A 21,777-nucleotide genomic window follows, 5' to 3' on the forward strand; every position below is an offset into this window, starting at 1 on the left:
TTCCATTTTACTTTTCGCACATTTTCTTTCTTTCCTTTTTCATTTTATTTCTTGTCATTGTATTTTTGACAGCAATTAATCTTTCGATGTTTGTTCCTGTGGGACAATATTCCTGTTAGTTTTGTTGACAGGTGTTTTGGTGTTTAAGTTTGGGGGACGCCCTAACCTTTTTCACACCTTGATGTTTCTTTACTTTTGGTAATGTATTTCTATACTACACATTGAGGGCAATGTATAATTCAAGTTTGGGGGTATGGCAAAACACTCTGTCTGTTTGTTTGTTTATTTTTATTTGTCTTTTTGTTCTAGAAAATTTTGAAAAAAAAAATGTTATGTTGTTGATTGAGCATGATTACATCGTAATTGTGGTTTGCATTTCATTGGCTTGCTTAAAGTGTTCAACACATTATCATCTCATTAGAAATCTGAATCTTTTGACTCATATGTTGGATTAGAGAGACTTCACTTGTTTGAATTGTTTATCACAGACACATTAGCATAGGGTGTGTGAGGTATGAGATTTGAATTGAGGAGTTTGTGTCTTGAGATTTGTAAGATGATTTGTTGATGAAACCTTGGTTTAAATTAAAAAAAAAAGTTACATTAAAAAAAAAAAAATTAGCAATTTGAGTTCTCATGGAGTAACCGGACCTCTTGCCTCACTAAGCATTGAGTATTCACGTAAAAAGATGAGAAATTAAATTTGGTTGATTGTATGGCTAGTTTGACTTCGTAGCCTTTTTGACTTGAATAATAAAGCCTTAGGGATGTTTCTACATCTAGTGCCCTAAAATCATCTAGTTTGGGAGTCATTGGGCCAACACTCGTTACAAAGGTCAGTTAAAAAGCTTAAGGGAGTCAGGCATTGCACAGTCTACACACACAAAAAAAAAAAAAAAAAATGCACCTTTTGATTTAAGCCTTGGTTGTTTTCATTTGATAAAATTCCTATGAATTTTGGGGTACACAAGCTTTGAGAAAAATTGAAACCTCATAAGTCTATGTTAATCTCACTTTGTACTTATTGGAACATGTGTTGTCTCAATTTTCCAGCTTTGAGTTAAATGATTTGTGATGTCCTGATATGATTGTGATGTTCATCTTGTTAAACCTGCTCATGATGTATGAACCAAGTGTTTGTGTGGAAATTATTTCTTGTTGACAACATAGTGCTTTAAAATGTTTGTGGGTATCATTTCTGGCACCCTCACGAGACTTCACTCGTCCACTAAGGAGTCCTAGGGGTTTAAAAGGCTTGTTGCATATACAAAATGCAATCGTCTCTCCCTCGACAGCGGACTTGTGTTTCTTGCTTTGATTTTATTTTTCAGATTGTTTTGTCAAGGGACTAGCAAAATATAAGTTTGGGTGTATTTGATGAGTGCCAAATATTGTATATTTGAACCCCTTAATTTGTATTTGTTAAATCTTTAACTTTGTTATTTTCTAATAGTTTTGGTTAGTTTTAGTGTTTTAATGTTTACAGGTCATTGAGAGAAAATGAAAGTATTTATGTGGAATTGTAAAAAAATAAAAAGGAATGAGATATTTTGTAGAAGACCAAAAAGAGAGAAAAATTGAAGAAAGTCAAGAAGCTTGCTGTTAAGTGTAGGACCAAGAAAAAAGAAATGAAAGAAGAAGAAAAAAATTGAGGAAAGCCAAGCTTGTTGTTACGTGGGACATACATGAAAAAAAAAAAAAAAGGAAAAAAATGAAGACTTGTGTACGTGAATTGAGCAAAGAAAGCAAATAAGATGTTTTTTTTTTTTTTTTTTTAATTTTTTTACACAAGGTTAGATGCGTCATTTTTGTTTCTTTTTTAACCCTAGCAGCACCCAATTAAAAGCTTGCTCTTCTTTTATAAACCGGAGAGGGTCGTGAGTGAGACACAATGTCGTTCACGTTTCTCCTCCTCCTAGCAGTTTGGTGTGTTTTCTTTTTACACTATTTTCTTCTTGCATTTTTTTTCGTTGGTAAGTCTCTCAATTATTATTATTATTATTCTTATTATCATTTATTTATTTTTTGTATGTTCTTAATAAAAGTTAGTATTTTGTTTTAAGTTATGAGAGGTTAAATCTTCAACTAAGGTTGAAGATGAAGCTTCGTCATTGATTAGATTTCGTATTTTCATGTTTTGTTTGCACAATCCAAATGTATGTTCATTTCAATTCAATTAAAAGACTAAAACTCTTTTAATTGATTGTTTCAATTAATATATGTGCAAATGTTGGATATTCAATGTGTTTCATCCAACGGATACATTGAACTTTTGATTTAATTTGGATACCCATTATGATTTGTTAATTAAACGGATACATTTGATGATTTTGAATTAAATTGGATATTCATTGTGATTTGTAGAAATGATGGATCCATTTAACCTTTCAATAGGTAATTTTATGAAAATTAGAACATGCATAAGATTTAATTGCGATTCGCATGAGAATATGTGCTTTGATTTGGTGAGGTGGATTCTGAAGACCTTAGTGCTTTTTATTTTATCTATGGTTTTTTATTTAGTTTTATTTAGTTTGTTATTTTGCATAAATCCCAAAATTTGGAATTGGGTTAAAATAAAATTAGTTAAATAGAAATTAATTTTTACAATGCAATTCCATGTGGATTCGACCTCGCACTTGCACATACACTATATTGCAAATGATTCGAGCGCTTGCAAGTATTTTAAAACTCACAACACACTTGAGAATAAATTAAAAGAATTTAAAGATCTCTTGAAAAAATTCTCTAGTGATAATTTAAAAAGCATGCTTTGTATTCATACAGATAATTTTAACAAGCTTGGCATAATTAAATTAAATTCTCTTTTTATTAAGCTTGTGATAGTAGATACAATTTGTTTAGATAAATGTGATAATTCTTGCTTAAAAAAATAATGTGGAGCCTAAATTCAATTATTATCAAGAGAAACAAACTCGAGGTAAGTTTGTTCCTACTTGTCATCACTGTGGGATTATTGGTCACATTAGACCAAACTGTTATTTGTTAAAATCCCAGAAACCTTGGAATAAGCAGGATGCTCCCAAAAAGGGCAGTGGTGAGAAACCCTCTTCAGATAAATATGTCTCTTCCCATAGGAGACATATCTCAAAGAGGTAAGGACTTTGTTATTTGTGATAATGCTAACCTTAAATTTGCAGAGCCTGCTCAGAAGCATTCCAGCAAACGAAGTCAACCTACCTGCCATCATTGTGGTGTCTCTGGACACATCAAGCCACATTGTCCTCAGATCCGTTCTCAGAAATCTCGGATCAAGAAGCATGAACCAAAGACATGTAAGTCTAGCTTTAAACCTTCCAAGCCTCATCATGCTTTTCGGCAAAAGCATTAATACCCTTAAAGTGGTTCTCCCTCATGTCGTCACAGGGGCAAGAATGGCCACACCAAGGCCAAATATTTCAGAGTGAAGCCTCATGAGCCTAAGGAAATTCAAATCTATGAAGGGCTTGTCTACATGATGAAGAATGTCCTAGTCAATTTGGACAAATTGGACATGGCTTACAACCCTACCTCTCAGGTAAAGAAGGTATGGGTAAGGAAGGATGAGATCATTCACCCCTTGAGGGGGGGTGGACTCACCTAGTAAAGGTGAAGTCACACCATGCCTAAGATTTTGGTTCCTAAATCCTAGTGCATGTTAGGTATGTTTGCATTGCATTGTTTATCATGTTATATCTTTTCCATCCCTTGCATTCTGTTTGAGGAACCATATATTTTATATCCCCATATTTTGTCTTGTTTGCTTTGAGAAAAATTTCTGCAGGTATTTAATGGGATGAAAGAAAAAGCACGTCGGGCGACTGCTTTTCTGTCTTGGTAATTCCAAACCTCTCCCTGAGATCAGGTTTGCTCTTACCTTATATGCTAGGACTAGAAATTATTTCTTTTCTCCATAAGCATGTTTTTGTTGTTTTTCTATCTTATTTTTTTTTTCAACATAAAAAAAAAAATTTAGGGGAGAAGATGCAAAATTTTTATTTTCTCTTTTGATAGCTTTTCAGATATTGCATGTCTTTTTGCCTGATATCTCAGATCATTGAGCATTGATTGAATATGCTTATATATGATTGAGAGTTTATGCCTGATATCTGCTAAGTTTTCCTGTTGCATCTTAATGTTAGATAGTTGTTTTTCTCATGCGATGGAAAATTGTGCACTATCCAAAGCCCCCCTAAGGTACATTTTTTTTACTCTCTGATTTTTAACTTTTGAAAACTCTGATAAGATAGATTTTTTTTGCTAAGATGGTCAAATTGACCAATTCTCTAGTTGACCGTAGAACCCATAAATTATGGCATTCTTTCTAGTTTGCAGCATTAAGTGATAAAAAGCATTTAATTTTTAGTAAATTTGAATAAACAAAAAGATAGACTGCTTATTGTGCTATAAAATCTGTTCTTGCACTTGTTTCTATAGAAAGAGTCAGTGACCAAATCATTGCGGAAATAGACGGTTACTAACGAACTAAGTAAAAGAAAAGTGATGCACCTTAGGAGGAGTGTATCAGATTAGGGTGGCTAGGCCCTAGTAAAATAAGATTTAATTTTTGACTGATCTAACTTTGAATATTTCTTTCATTTAGAAAATTTATTTGTTTTAAATCATAGTAGCGAACATCATACCTTATTGAGAAAGCTTCCACACACACACACACACACATTCATAGCATGAGTTAAGTCATCTATTTAAAATTTCTATATGCAGGGAAATTTATGCTTATTGAATACTTAATTCTCAATTGTATCTTTGCATATTTTTGAATTGCTATTTGACTTTCTTTTCAGTTATTTATGCATGCGTGTTCTAAAACTAACTTTAGGAAAAATTATTTTTCTGCAAAATTTTTCCCAAAACTTTGTTTTTAAGTGTGAAGCGTCCGGACGGACTTGGCTTGGAGTCCGAATGCGTGCGACCTTGCCGAATGCTGATCTGGCAGTAGCCATCCAGACGGTTAAGTGGCACGTCCGGACGGGTGCCCTACAGGTTTAGAATCCGCATCTTTTTCTCCTTGCGCCGCACAGTTCTTCGGTTTTTACTTTTTCTCTTGAGTTTTTCTTGCGTTTTTGTGCAGATTTCTCGAGTTCTCTCATGAGTTTTTCGTCATCTTTTGTCTTTTTCTGCATACTTTCTCCATTCCCAGGTACTTTGTTATGTCTCTTATATTCTAGTCATTTTTTATTAACTGTTAGAATATTGAGATTTATTTTGGAATGTTTTTGAGATAAATAATGCATGAGATTGATTATTTTTCAGCTGCTGAGATTGGGTTATATTTTTCCTATCATCATTTGAAGTGTTTTGGGCTATTTATTTATATTTATGTAATTTTGGAAAGTCCATATTACTGCCGTTATAATGCTGATTTTTCGTTAGGACTAACTGGATTTAACATTTTTGTGATATTTTTGGAAATATATTCTTTTTGTGTTGGCTGCATTGTGTTGGACAAAATCACTTCTACATAATGTTGTTGCTTTCACAGGGATGCCGTTTATTTCATAGTTTTCATATATTAAGAGTTTATTTCTCTGATATGGAAAGAGCCTCATTATGACAAGTTGCAAGTGTCACAAGCTTCAAGAAGGCTATTTCAATGTTCAAGGAAGATTCTGTACAGATTCCAACTTAGAGAAGTCGGATCCCAAGCTTCCGTCCGGTCGACTCAGTATAATGTCTGGACGCTCATTAGTCAGCAACATCCGTCCGGACGACGAGAACTTTTCGTCCGGACGCCCATCAGTGTCTAGAAACTTTGAATTGTTCAAGATTGCATCCGTCCGGACGTAATGGCAAATCATCTGGCCGCTATTCAGAGTTCAATAAGAATCCAACGTTCAAGTGCATCCACCCGGAAGACGTGGCAATACCGTCCGGATGCCATTCAGTGTTCGACAAGTAATAGGGTTTTTGTCTCAGACACAGATATTGGAAGACAGCTACAATCGTCTGGACGATGTGATATTACCTTCTGGATGCTATCCTTAACAAGGCAAGTCATGCAGAAGAAGTTCAACTGTTCGGACGTTAGACTCCATGGTCCGGATGCTCAAACCTTATTATGGAAATTGCTTACAGCAGAAGTGCAACCGTCCGGTCGCTAGGGCAACACCGTCCGGACACCCTCCAGTATTTTGATCATAACTTTCTGCTCAAATATCAGATTGGGACAAAATCAGCGTCATTGGAAAGCTAACAAAAAATTTCTGTAACTTGATGGTCCACAAGGCCAATAGAAATGTACGAATGGCCTGTCAAAATTTGAGAAGTTTTAGAATTACTTTTCAGACACAGAAACAGTTGATAGTCCGGACACCCAAGCCTGCTGTCCGAATGCGCGTGCCAAAGACTCCAATTATGACTAGAATTAGGACTTGTAAAGCCTATAAATAAGAGGCTCTAGGCATGCATTATGTACAGAATTCGATAGTGAATTCCTTATAGTTTAGAGAGGGTGTTTAGGGAGATATTGAAGATCTGCTAACTCTCTAGCTGTTGCCAGTGTGTGATTTGATCAGCTGTGAAGTCTATCTTAGGGGTTGGCCCTAAGGTAAAATATTCCATTGAAGACCCCCTAAGGTAGGAGGCCTGATTGGGAGGTGTTTGTGTTGTGTTACATGTCAGAGTTCAAGGTACAATCACTGCATCAAGGGTATGTGAGTGCTACTGCTTTGTAAATAGCCTTGTCTTCTGAATAGTGGATATCTTGGGTTTGGCTGCCCCGGAGTGGTTTTTCTCTTAATTGAGTTTCCACTTCGTCAACAAAATATTTGTCTCCTTTAAATCCCGCATTTAATATTTTGTTGCATATTATTCACACACATAGTTAATTAGAAGTCCAATAATTTTCAATTGGTATCAAAGCGGGTACACTTCGTTTAACGGATCTATTTCCTAAGTGTGATCCTTATCTTTTGTGACTTCTATTTTTTTGATTACACCTTTTATCATGAATTTCTGTCAGTTATCTGAAGAAAGTTATGATATTGAGCTCTCTAAAGTTTTTGCTAAATTGGATAAAATTGTTTCTCCAAAAGAGTCTTTGATTGTTCAGTTATCTGAATCACATGTTTTGATTGACTCTTTGAGATCTGAGAATACCATGCTATTTGACATTATTGATACACTTGAGAATAAATTAAAAGAATTTGAATATCTCTTGAAAAAATTCTCAAGTGATAATTTGAAAAGCATGCTTTGTATTCATTCAGATATTTCTAACAAGTCTGCTTTAACTTTTGATGATATGAGTACTTCTACTTCACATGCCTCTGATTCTTAATTAGATTCTATTGATATTAAGCCTGTGATAGTAGATACAACTTGTTTAGAAATTTTTTGCTTAAATAATCATGTGATGCCAAAGTCCAAGGAATCAGGAACACGAGGTAATTTTGTTCCTACGTGTCATAATTGTGGGAAAATTGGTCATATTAGGCCAAATTGTTATTTGTTGAAATCCCACAGGCCTTGGATTAAGCAGAATGCTCTGAGAAAAAGTGAAGTTGAAGATTCTTTCTCATCAAAATATGTCCCTCCGCATAGGAGACATATAAAAGGTAAAGACAATGTTATTGGTAAGAATGTTAAACATAATTCTGCAGAGAATGTAAAGAAGCATTCAAACAAAAGAAGCTTGCCCACCTGTCATCATTACGGCATCACCGGTAACATCCGACCCAAATGTCCACAGCTCTAGGCTTAGAAGTCGAAGATTCAAAGGGTGCTACCAACAAGAGCTACATTAGGTACTCTACCTCTGATGGCTCTTTAGGCTCCGCGGCATCAACAGAAGTTTGTTCCTGCTAATCAGAGTGGCAAACCAAAGAAGAAAAAATCAAGGCGCTACAAGAGAAAGCTGCAGAAGCCCAATGGCAGCCATGGCTATTGTAACGCCCCCAAACCGCTATGGGTTAGGTTCGTCACTTTTCTCTTTAAACTGCAAAGATTCGTAAGGTCTGCCAAATATCTTAACTAGTATGCTAATAAAAATAATAATGGTTTCAAAATCTCAGAGTTTTTAATAAATGCGGAAACGGTCATTTAATTGTAAAAATACAATAACTGAAAATTATGGGGTAATATAAATGAAATGTCCTAATGCATTCCTAGATCCCATCCCGGCCACCTACGTCTCCCTGTTCATAACCTGAAAACAAAAACAAAATAAGGGGTGAGCACAAAAAAACATGCTCAGTAAGGAATCCTCAACCATAAAACAGTTGAGTTAAATTCTTTTGAAAATCTTCAAACAATTGTCAAAAACTCCTTTTAAATATCTCCAAAACATTTGTCAAAAACTCCCTTTTATAATTCTCCAAAACATTTGTCAAAAACTCCTTTTTATACACAAGATAATATATATAATATATGTTTGGAAATAATCATTACTCATAATATGCCCAATACACTATTACGCCCTGTGTACGTAGGGTTGCGCGGTCGTTGCTGTGACCTTGGGTGAGTAACGCGGTTTACCTGTGGCCACAGGCCCCACCCCCGTCAGCTAATTAATTGAAGTGCACTTAGACTGACATAGAGACAGATACCGCTGTCACTAAGCGAACCAGCGGGTGCGCTTCCATCTCGAGCTACGGTACCGAGCTAAATCTTGAAAGGTCTCGAATCTCTGCGGGTCTAGGGCCCAAATAATAGTCTCCTCCACACACGTGCCCTTTTCAAAAATATTTCTCCTTTATATATAACTCAAAGAGTTTTCTCCCAAAACTTTCTCATTCTTTTCTTGTATAACTTCTCACAAAACTTTCTCATTCTTTACTAGTATATATAGGGCAACGTGTTGGAGGGTTTTTTACTCAAAATCACGATTTCAAGAATATCATTTTTATACTCAAAACTTTCATATCAAAACCAACAAATCCTTTATATAAATAAAATAATTTGAAATACCGAATCAAAATAGTTAATCGAAATTTTGCAAATAAAGGAATAATTAAAATAATATAATAATTTGAGAAGGGGTAAAGGGTTCCCTTACTTGGATTTCCCATTAATATCGGGATCGAGCTTTACTCCTCTTGTATAGTTCTTAGTATATCTCATTAAGAATTTTCACTAGAAAATCTAGTGAAAATAGTAAGTTCGGTCACGGAAATTCGCCGGAAAAGTCACCGGAAAGTCGCCGGAGATGGGTCACCGGCGGGTCGGGTTTCCGGTTCGGGTCACGGGTATGGGTCCGGGTTCTGGGTCGGGTCTTCAGGTTATGGGCTGTCCGGGTTGCACAACAAAAAGGGTTGGGTTGTTACTGGATCCGGGTTTGGGCTTCGGGCTTTGGGCTGAAGATCGGGTTATGGGTTTCTGAATTATGGGCTCAGGTGGTTCATGGGTTTGGGCTTAACGGGTTATGGGTTATGATCTGATCGGGTTCTGGGTTAAATGGGTTTCTGGTTCTGGGCTAGGTTTCACAGGTTATGGGTTTCTGAGATGGATCACGATTGGGCTACGGTTTTGGGCTGAGCCGATCGGGCTTTTGGATTTGATGGGCTTCGGTTCAAGGGTTGCCAAATTTTCTGGACTAACAGTTTTGGGCTTCACGGATCGCTGCTGATTTGGGTTCACCGGATTTCCGGGTTACGGATCTGAAGGTGTACGGATCGGGTTGGATTACTGCTGAATCGGGGCGTCGTGGGCTTGTGGTACGGGCTGGGCTCACGGGTTTCTGGACTGCCGTTGAGATGGGCTGGGTCAGCCCATGATTCTTCTGGATTGGGGTTCCGGTTCTGGATTTGGGTCATGGATTCAAGTCCACGGGTTGGCAGAAGTCCTGGTTTCACGGCTTTCTGGGTTGCGGATCACTGTGGTTCTGTTTTTGTTTTGTTCTGAACAACTACGGGCAGTGTCGGGTCCGGCTGGGATCTGGGTTCGGGGTCTGGGTCTCTGGTTCCGCTGAAGTCAGTGGCTTTGTTAGGCTCACGGGTCCACAGTGTAATCAAGTATGGCTCTGAGTTCACAACAGTGGAGTCACCGCACGGATCCACCGGCGGCCGTCGCGTTCTGGCCGGCACAGAAGTGCTCGTAAAAGGTGTGTCTCAGTGCGTTCAGTACGGGTAGTTCGTCGGGTTGCTGGGAATCTGGTGCGGCACGGTTCACGGCCGGAAACTGTGGGTCACGAGCTTGGGTCACGACAGTTTGGGTTCTTGCTGGGATCGTCGAGCTGCTGGGTTCTCGGTGGTTCAGCTACTGGGTTGCACGGCTGGTTCACGGGGTTGCCGGTTTGCTGGAAATCTGCTGGGCTTCGGTTCTGGGTTGCTGGATTTGTTGGGTCACGGGTCTGAAGTGTTCGGTGGTTACCCACTTCTCTTGCAAATCAGCTTCTCCCTCTCTCGATTTCACTGATTCTGCCTCTCTAAATCTCTCTTCTTCCCTCTGTATTCTCACTCTCTCGGGTCTCTCATGATTCAAGTCTCAGCTCACTGTTTGCTTTGTTCTTCTATGTGTGATTTGCAGGAAATGTAGCTTCGTTTTATAAGCGCGAGAGAAATGAGTGGGAGAGTTATAATAGTCACAGTGGGTTTGGTGAGCACTACGCAGAGTGGGTTTGAGTTGGTGGCGCAGACTCGCAGTGTATGATTCGCAGTGAAGGATTAATTTGAACTCTAATGGAGAAGGTGGGAGATTAATTAAATGCAGTGGAGATTATGAATCTTATGGTTGGGTCACGAAGATAGCGCAATAGCTCAGGGAAGATGCACTGTTCAGGGAGATGATTGTTCAGATAATATTAAAATTGTAAGGTGGAGAAGATGATTGTCAATTTGTTGCAGTGGAAAATTCATAAACAACCGAGTGGAGAGGGCGGCTGAGTGGAGAAATTTATGAAATAATTTATCCGAATAATTAAACAAAAATATATATTAAACAATATATTACCAATTTATGAAAATAGGGTAATTAAATTTTTACGGTTAATTATCCGTCTACTATTATATTAACTCAGTAATATATATTTGGTGATAAAAATAATTATCAGTTTTCCAAAACACCGGTTCATTAAAAATCAGTTTGAAAAATATTTATAGTTTATAAATCGAATGATTATTTATAAATTTTATTATAAAAATATGTCTTAAAAATCTGGGGCATTACAGCTATGAAGGATTGCTGAGCCTAATACAAGGTATGCTAAAGAGTATGGCCAACATGGATATAACCCACAAACCATCTCCACGGGTCAAGAATGATGAGACCATTCACCCCTTGAGGGGGAGTGGACTCACCTAGTAAAGGTGAAGTCTCACCATGCATAGGATGTTGGTTCCTAAATCCTAGTGCATGTCAGGTATGTTTGCATTGCATAGTTTATTATGTCATATCCTATTCGTGTCTTGCATTCTGTTTGAGGAACCATTATTCTATCCCCATATTTTCTCTTGGTATCTTAAGAAACTTATACATATATTTTTTTGGGGATAACAGTTAAAGCACGTCGGGCAGTTACTTTTCTGTCTTGGTATTTCTAAACCTCTCTCCCTGAGGACAGGTTTGATTTTACCTTACATGCTTGGACTAGATGTTATTTCCTTTTCCATAAGCATGTCCGTGTTGTTTTTTTATTTTATTGTTTTCAACAAAAAAAAAAAAAATGGGGGAGAAGATGTAGAATTTTATTTTTTCTTTTGATAGCTTTTCAGATATTGTATGTGTTTTTGCCTGATATCTCAGTTCATTGTGCATTAATTGAATATGCTTATATATGATTGAGAGTTTATGTCTGATATCTGCTAAGTTTTCATGTGCATCTTAATGCTAGATAGTTGCTTTTCTCATGCGATGAAAAATTGTGCACTATCCAAGGCTCCCCTAAGGTACATCATTTTCCTCTCTGACTTCTTGCTTCTGGAAATTCTAAAGAGAGAGATGTTTTTGGTAAGATGGTCAAATTGACCAACATGCTAGTTGAACCTAGAGCCTAAAAATTCTAGCATTCTCTCTAGGTTGCAGCACCAAAAAGAAATAAGCAGTTATTCTTCAGAATTCCTTGTTATATGCTTATATTCACTACTTCTGTGCTGAATTAGCTTTATACCTTGTCCTCCATGGTGCAAGTAAAAATTTTACCTTATCCTTCATTGTTCAAGTAAAAACAATTAGGTGCTGCATCTTAGGGGGAGTGTATCAGATGAGGGTGGTTAGGCCTTAGTAAGATAAGGTTTGACTTTTAACTGATTAATCATCGATTTTCTCTCTTGTTTAGAAAATTCGATTGCTTTAAGTCATATCAGTGAACTTCATACCTTATTGAGAAAGCTTTCACACACACACACGCATTGCATGAGTTGAGTAATCTATTTAAAATTTCTATTTACAGGGAAATTTGTGCTTATTGAATACATAACTCTTATTTATATCTTTGCATATTTTTGTAATGCTATTTGACTGCTTTATCAGTTGATTATATATGCATGTTCTGAAGTTAACTTTAGGGAAAAATATTTTTCTATAAATTTTTCTCTAGTTTCAGATCTTCAGTGTGAAGTGTCCGGATGGACCTATTCTTACGTTCGGACAAGACCAGTCTTGCTGTACGTTGTCCGGACGGTTAAGTGACACGTCCAGACGGGATCTTTACAGGTTTAAGACTTGGGTCTCTTTCTCTGCCATACACACATCTTTGCATTTTTATTGATTTATCATGTCATGTTGTGTGTTTTTCTCGCGGATTTCTCCTGAGATTTTGGCATTCTCTGCACATTTCTTCTCATTCCATGGTATTTGTTGTATCTTCCTTTGTTCTTTTAAGTTTTTGTGCTTTTTAGAATATTGGAATATTTGGTGATTGGAATTTTTTTCTTGAGAGATTATGCATGAAAATCTTATTTTGTCTGTGTGTTGGGTTAATATTGATATATCTGGGTCATTTGGATTGCGATATTTGCTTTTGTAATACTTGGGCATCCAATTGACAGTTGTCATAATACCACTTTCTTTTTTGGACTAACATGATCTAATATTTCTTTGTAGTGTTATTTTTAGAAATATTTCTATTTAAATCTTTTCAGGAATATGTCGTCCAGCAGCTCCCAGCACAATATTTGACAGATGGATCCTCTAGAAAACTGATTGTTGTTGAAGTCGGATGTTCAAATTCTAAAGGTCTCAGGATTAAGATGAGCCTTTTCCCCACGCTCATGCAGAGTATTCCATAGCATCTCCCTCAGATCTGCATCAGTTAAAGGTTCAATGGTGAATCTCCTCATTTATCTTGCAGACCAGTTGCTTAGAGGATGTTAATTTGAGGATATCCAGGTTCAGGCTTTGCAAAATCAAGCGACTGAAGGTTTTTCAGTCCATGGTTCCCGGCTTCTGGAGCTAGAAGCCGAAGTAGTTCAAATCCAACCTTTTATACGGTTTTCTCTCGGTTACTTGATTTCAGTGGATCGGTAGGATTTGGTACTTGAAGGATTTTTGTTCCTCTCTTTTGGGCCACTTGCAGACTCTTCTTTATTTTCCTATTGTTTAGGATTTTAGAACCTTTTCTGTCTATGGATTTTATATACTCTGTTTACCCTTGTCCTGTTGAGACTTTAAGGGGGAGTATTTTATTACTGTGGTCTTTCTATACTCTGTTTACCTTTTGTCCTTTTGAGACAAAAAGGGGGAGTGAAAAATTGAAATTGACTTCTAAGTGTGTGTGTGCACAAAGTGTTAACAAAATAATAACAGACCAGAATTTAAATAACACAAGAATTTTTGTTAACGAAGTGGAAAACTCAATATGAGAAAAACCACTCTGGGGCAGCCAAACCCAGGATATCCACTATTCAGAAGACAAGACTAGTTACAAAGTAGTAGCACTCACATACCCCTGATTTAGTGGTCGTACCTTGCACTCTCATGTGTAGCCCAACACGAATGCCTCCCAACCAGGTCTCCTACCTGAAGGGGTCTTCAATGGAATCCTTTACCTTAGAGCCAACCTCTAAGATAGACTTCAAATTAAGCGCAGCAACAGCACACACAGCAACGGCTTTAGAGAGATCAACTCAACTCAATAATCTCACAATATAGCTTTCTAAGCACTAATGGAATTCAATACTGAATTCTTGCTTTTCTCAAGCCTAGGGACCTCTATTTATAGGTTGACGGTTCAAATGAACATCTGGCTTGATAAAAACTAGGCGCCGTCCGGACGGTAGACATGGGCCGTCCGGACGGACAACTATGTGATCAATTGTCTGAGAATTTCGCTGAAATTCTTTCCTATTTTTGAGCCGCGTCCGGACGGTGGTGCCCTGTCGTCCGGACGGTCGTACGTCCGCTACAAGTAATTTTCATATAAAGGTTTCGCGTGTCTGGACCAGGGGGATGATCGTCCAGACGGTTGATTTGATGCACGTAATTTCCATATCTGATGCACGCGTGTCTGGACCATGAGGACCGTTGTCCGGACGTCTGGATTTGAATTGCGATACTTGCCTTATGGATGAGCGCGTCCGAGTGGTTGCAGCGATCTTCCTATAACCGTGCTTTGGAAAGTAATCTGGAAGCTTGTCGAACACTAAGAGTCGTCCGGACGTGCTGCTGAAACATCCGGACGGATGCAAGCTGTAGCAGTTCGAAACTTCTCGACACAGGGAAGGTCCAGACTGAAAGTTCTCATCGTCCGGACGTATGATGCTTTAGAAAGATGGGCGTCCGGATGGTATGACATGTCGTCCGGACGGCTGGCACTTAGGACAGATGGGCATCCGGATGGCTAACAGGGAACCGAATTTTCTGACTTGCAAACTGTGCAGAATCTTTTAGAACCACTTCTGAATAGTGGATTCTCTGTTAAAAAGCATCTTTACAAAGAAGTGATTTGTCCAACTGAATGTGATAAGTCTTGAATTATTTGATTCAAGACCCCTTAATTTACATTTGTTATACCTAGTTTGCGTTGTAAATATAAAGTTTTGTTGTGTTTTAGTGTTTTGTCTTATTTTTAGGTCTTAATTGAAATCTAGTTCAAAACACCCGAATTAGACCTGAAAATACATCAAGGGCAATTTGGTCATTTCTAGAGTTCAAAGTTGTTCCTACCAAGTGAAGAATCGGCTAAGGCAAATCAATCGATCTACTTTATAATCGATCGATCGAATCACCAGTCGAAGAAAAATCGATCGTGCAAGATGCGATCGATCGAGACAGGGCAACCACGAATGCGATTGATCGACTTTATAATCGATCGATTGAATTTGGATATTTTCGAAACAATCTGGAACAATGTTGACATGTCACTCTTCCTAGATATTTTTAGATATTTCCTAGATATTTCATAGATATTATTAGATATTTCCAAAATATCTTAGATATTTCCAAATATCTCTTATCCTATCCTATCTTATCTTATCCTATCCTATCCTATCCTATCTTATCTTATCCTATCATATCTTATCTTATCATATCCTATCTTATCTCTTCTTTAGATATTATTTTGTAATCTCATCCTCTATATATATGAGGCATGAGTGAGAGAGATAGGCATGCATCTTTTGGGAGCTTCGATTTTCTCAGGTGTATCTTTTTAGTTAACTCTAATGCTTTTCATTTCTTTTATGTAATCCGAATTCCATACTTTCAATATGAAAATTGAAATTGACTTCTAAAAATAAAGTGTGTGCATAAGTGTCAACAAAAATTAAAGCACAGCGGAAAATAAATGACACACAGATTTTTGTTGACGAAGTGGAAACTCAATCAAGAGAAAAACCACTCCGGGGCAGCTAAACCCAAGAATTCCACTATTCAGAAGACAAAGCTAGATACAAGATAGTAACACTCACATGTACCGATGTAGTGGTCGTACCTTGATCTCTGACGTGTAACCCAACACGAACGCTTCCCAACCAGGTTCTCCTACCTGAAGGGCTCTTCAATGGAATCCTTTATCTTAGAGCCGACCTCTAAGATAGACTTCGGTTTATAGCACAACACACTTGTAAAACGGCTTCAGAGGGATTGATGACTTCTCTGAGCTCTAATGGAATTCACACCAAATTCTTGCAGTTCTCAATGCCCATGGGCCTCTATTTATAGGCTGGGGACTCAAATGAGCGTCAGGCAAAATATACCTGGGCGCCGTCCAGACGGGGGACATGGGCCGTCCGGACGGACAACTGTAGGACAAGATTTTCCAAAAATTTCACGAGGAAATCTTTTCTGTTTAAGAGCCTCGTCCGGACGGGATGGCACATCGTCCGGACGGTCGCACATCCACTGTAAGTAATTTCCTTATTAGGCTTTCGAGCATCCGGACCAAGGGGATGAACGTCCAGACGACAATTCTTCAACACGCAATTTCCATATCTGCAATGCGTGCGTCCGGACCATGAGGAGCAGTCGTCCGGACAGTTGAAGTCGAATCGGCAATTTCCTTCTTTGATGAACACGCGTCCGGACCACAGCTGTCAGACGTCTGGACGGTGATATTTGAATTGCGATTCTTGCCTTAAGGAGACGCGCGTCTGGACGGGATACCACATCTTCCAGACGGTTGATTGATCTTCCCTTTCTTGGAACTTGGAAAGAAATCAAAAATTGATCGAGTACTGAGAGGCGTCCGGACGTGCTACTGAAACGTCCGGACGGATGCAAGCTGGATAGAACCTTCTCGATACAGTATAGCGTCCGGACGGATGATGCTGATCTGTCTTGGTAGTCCGGACGGTAAGACACGTCGTCCGGACGGATGGAACAGTGGTCAAATAGGCGTCCGGACGGGATTGCTCGATCATCCGGACGGCTGACAGGGAACTTGAAATTCTTCTGACTTGCAGGCAGAATCATCTGACATCACTCTGAATAGTGGAATCCCTGTTTACAGCATCTTTACACATAAGTGATTTTGTCCAAACACAGAATGAGGCCAAAATACTAACACAATATATTGTTTTTAGTTTATTTTGATCATGTTTCTTTATTATTTTTATGCTTAAATTAGTTTACTTCATGTCTAGCTAAATCTCATCTCAGGGTATGATCAAATCTTTTCCAAAAGTCATGGTGCGTTCTTGATGTTCTTAAGTTTTTCTTGATATGTTTGATGATTGTATAAGACTAGAGGATACCAAAACTCATGCTAAAAGGTTTTGTTATCAATATTTCAATCTAATTATTCATGAAAAAGAGTTATGCTTGTCTATGAGTTTTCTTAGATTCATGAATAAAATCAACATTTTTGAAAGAGAATGATGTCTTGTGCAATGGTTCTATTTGACATGATGCATGTTTACCTATTAGAGTCACCTTATAGGGTATGCTAGGGAACATCGGTTGTTTCACACCTTTGGTAGTCTAAAATGTTTTTCAATTGTAGTGTAACTTTTACGTGAAATAGATCAGTGTGAAACTAGATATTTTATCATTGTGGCCTAACTAGTATGTTCATGTATTGTGTATGCTTATTAGGATGTTTTATAGAGTAGTAAGCTAGGGAGCATCAATCCCCCACACCTTTGGTAGTATAAATGTTTTTTCAATTATAGATTTATCTTTACGTGGTAAGTGTTTGATGTGAAACTAGGTGCTTTATAACTACGTCCTAACGAAATTATTTTCATGTCGAAGTCGTCGTAATGGTTGACGCCCATTACGCGCTCATATCATGCATGTTAGGAAGATCCATATAGACTTTAAGCATTTCATTGGTTGAGGATTAGATGAGATTAATACCCTAAGTTTCTTTTCAGTTTGTTTCATTTTCCGTCTTTATTACCTTACTTGTTGTAGCTTCAATTCTACAACCTTTACTTTTGTTTTCTTTTTCATAGTTAAGTTAAATAGACTCTTTAGATATCCTGTTACGTAAAACAACCTCCAATGTCTGTGGTTCGATAACCCTTACTATAGTACAATTGATTCGTACTATTGTGAAGTGGTAAAACTTATAAATTTAAAATCCACGTAGTCGAGACGACTACCAGAATGTGGCCAATTACAAACTAACAAACTCCCCCTTTGGCCATTTTGGGACAAAAATCACTTGACCGGTTAAAAATACAATCCCGGTCCAAATCAAAAATTACTCCCCTTTTTTGTCACAAAGGGACAAAGGGTAAAATAGAGTAATAAAATGGAAATACACCAAAAATTACTCCCCCTAAAGGTCTCAGAAGGACTAGGGTAAACAGAGTAATAAAATATCCAGGAGTTTAAAATGTAGCAGATTATCAAAAGGATAACACAAATGTCTCAAAAGAGTAAAACAACAACAAAACAAAATAAGCTCAAGTAGCCTCGACCATCGGTGCATCATCCTCGTCATCGCTGCTGGATGGGTGGTGGAACTTGAGACACTCTCGGAGATCAATTTGATTTTACTCCACACGGAGGTTGATTGAGTGAACCTCCTGCTGCATGGCCGAGATGGACTGCTGCATGGATGACATGGAGAGCTGGATATAACTCATGACCCCTGAATAGCGGCCAATGCCTCCATAATTTGTGAATAGCTGACATCCGGCTGTGGTGGTGGAACAGTCTGAGAAGAAGACGCCACATTTGGAATGCCAACAGGAATAGGAGAAATCGGGGGCACATCATCATCCTGCTCATCGCATCGCAGCCGAGCATTTGACTTCATCAGAGTCTGCTTGCTAAGGGGATCCTGGATCTTCATCTTTGGCTCGCCAGCAATACTAATGCCTGACTGCAGAATAATCTCTGTGAGCAAGCAGCCAAATGGAAGACCAGCATTTCCCTCATCACGGGCCTCTAGAATAACACCCAAAATATGCTTGCATAGGCAGAACGGCAAGCGAAGACTGATTGCATAGACAAACTGGGCTCTTTTCAAAATCAGGTCACTGTGCCTGACAACAGGCCATAGGTTGTGCTGAACAATCTTGGCCAACATGCGGTGAGGAGTGGATAGGGCACTGATCCTGATGGTGGTGGCATGCTCTTCTCCCTGGGGAACGGCATGAAAGAATTCTCGAATATGGGCTGCCAGGGATCTAGAGAACAGGGACTCCTATGAATTGACTGATGATTTGAGGATCAACAGTGATAGTATGCCCTCCAACAGTGGATTGAAGCACCAACCCGTGGTCATCATCCTGTACCACCTCAAGGTTGGTAGAACAACCTGACTAGCTTGGTGTACACAACGCAGTCACATGAGTGTAGATATCCCCAATGATATGTCTGGATAATGTCGTGGATACTATCCAGAGGAGCCACCATGATATCGGAACGGACCACATTCCTCTCGGCAATGACTGGTCGGTCCATAATTTTGGCTCTGAGGGCTGCTCTATCTCCCTTTGTCCTCTGGCAGATCCTGCGCTGTGGACTACCTGCAGACATGATTCTGCAAAAAGAAACCAACAAGATTTGCCAAGAATAATCCAAAGGAAATAATCTTGTTAGTGCACATAGAAAATCCGGCATTATAACAGCAGTAAAAGAGACTGTTCCAAAAATTACAGACAGAAAATATCACAATACAGTCCACAATAATACCGAACCAGATAATCCCACACAGCAGATATACTCTCAACAACATTCCTAAAATAATCAAAATTCTAACAGTTTAAACTAAACTGAAAAGAATAAAGTTAGAAGAATACCTGGAATGTGAGAGATTTGCACAAAAAGACAAAAGAGAGCGAGATAATGCAAAAACTCGCGAGAAATCACTCACTAGAAGCCAAAAGAGAGATTTTGTGGGGTAGGGAGAAAATGCGGCAGCCATGTTTTATAGAGGCTGTGGGGTCCCCGTCCGGACAGATCATTAACCCCGTCCGGATGCGCATTGTCTCGTAAACATGAGGACAGGTCGCGCACGTCCGAACGTGTAGCCTTACCATCCGGCCGTTGGAGCCGCGCGCGTCCGGACGACTAAGCCATACCCGTCGAGACGCAAGAAGAGGCCGTCCGGATGCTTCACACTGAAAAGACAGAAACTGAGGAAAAATTTGTAGAAATTATTTTTCCTAAGATCAACTTCTGAACATGCATGTATAATATACTGATAAAACAATCAAATAGCGTCTCAAAACCAAGAAGAGATATAAGAGAGAGTTCAGAGTTCTATCAGCACAAAGATTTTCCTGTAGACAGAAAATTTAAATAGACAGCTCAACTCATGCAATGCGTGTGTGTGTGAAGACTTTTCCCACAAGGTATGACTTTCACTATTATGACAAAAAGCAACTAGATTTTCTAGACAAGAGAGAAAATTAGTGAAAGATTAGTCAAAAGTCAAACTTTATTCAGTACTAGGGCCTAACCACCCTCATCTGATACACTCCCCCTAAGATGCAGCATCCAATTGTTTTACTTGTACCATGAAGGACAAGGTAAATATTTTACTTGCACCATGAAGGACAAGGCATATTGCAAATTTAGCATATAAGCAGAAAATATGCATATATAGCGCAGGATTCATAATAGTAACTGCTTAATTCTTTTGATGCTGCAACCTAGAGAAAATGCCAGAGTTTTTAAGTTCTAGGTTCAACTAGCATTTGGTCAATTTGGCTATCTTATCAAAAACCTCTTCTCTTACCCAGAATTTCTAGAAACAAAAAGTCAGAGAAGGAAAGATGTACCTTTAGGAGAGTCTTGGATAGTGTACATTTTCATCGCATGAGGAAAGAAGTTATCCAACGTTCGCATATACAAGAAAACACTTGGCAGATATAGTCATAAACTTTCAACCTTATCTAAGCAAAGTAGATTAATGCATAAAGAATTGAGATATCAGGTGAAAACATATGTAATTATCTAATATGCCAAGAAAAAAATCCTGCAATTTCTCCCCTTTTTTTTATTATTAAAAAAAAATGCTATATGGAAATAACATCATATGCAAGGCACGATCAAACGTGTGTAAGCTCGATGATGCCAATACAGAAAAATAGTCGCTCGACCTGCTTTTTCTGTCTTTCCCAACAAGTATCTGCAATGCTTTCTCAAGAGAAATAGGGGGCAAAATAAAACTGGTTCCTAGATTGCATACAAAATATAACAAGTAAAGGTCAAGCAATCAAACCTGATGCCTTAGGATTAGGAACCAAATCCTAGGCATGAACACCTTCTCCTGCTAGGTGATTCCCCTTCATGGGTGAATGTTATTCTTCTTCTTGACCCAAGCCTACCTTCCAATGGGTGGTTGCTGGCAGGACTTCATCTGCTGACCCATCCACTCCATCATGCTTTGCATCCAAATAGGTGGCTCTCTGTAGTATTGATCATCTTCCACCTTCTGCGACCTTTTCGAGTGCTTGGATTTGTTCTTGGATTTGCCACTGTGATTGGCAGGTACAAATCGCTGCTGAGGTCGCTGATGCTGAGATGCTTGGTATTGTGGTGCATGAGACCAATGAGCTTGATATCATGGTGCTTGATGATAAGGAGCCTGATACCATGGAATCTGATGCTAGGTTAGAGTTCAAGTGCCATGATTAGCTTGTCTGGGTACTTTTTTCTTGGCCTTCGCCTTTTGTGCTTTAAGAAGGGAGCACTAAGGTCAGACATGCCCACTTAAACCTCAGTGATGGCATATAGGAGATCTTCTGATAGAAGGGGGCTTCTGAGTGCCCGAAACATCTCCATTAAGCTTGTCCTTCCCTTTATCTTCAACAGGAGGGGGATCTGGGACTGTAGGCTTAATAAAAACAGTCCTGGAGGTAGATGGAGTATCAGTGGGAGGAGCTACATACCCGAGACCAGTCTTGTCGGTTGGGCTCTTCTGAATTGATAGCATGTGAGTCAACTTTTCATCAGCGACTCTCTCTAATTGGAGTTGTGTCT

General features: G+C 38.6%; 1 long non-coding RNA gene across 1 annotated transcript; it reads right to left on the reverse strand.

Moving 5' to 3' along the window:
- Positions 1-8,016: 8,016 nt before the first annotated feature.
- LOC133867216 (uncharacterized) lies at positions 8,017-10,079 on the reverse strand. Its single transcript, XR_009900009.1, has 2 exons — positions 9,017-10,079; positions 8,017-8,167 (listed from the first exon to the last, which is right to left on the reverse strand). It is a non-coding gene; the product is annotated as an uncharacterized LOC133867216 (long non-coding RNA).
- Between the last annotated feature and the right edge of the window lie 11,698 nt (positions 10,080-21,777).

Source organism: Alnus glutinosa, chromosome 4, assembly GCF_958979055.1.
Source record: "Alnus glutinosa chromosome 4, dhAlnGlut1.1, whole genome shotgun sequence".
Classification (NCBI taxonomy): Eukaryota; Viridiplantae; Streptophyta; class Magnoliopsida; order Fagales; family Betulaceae; genus Alnus; species Alnus glutinosa.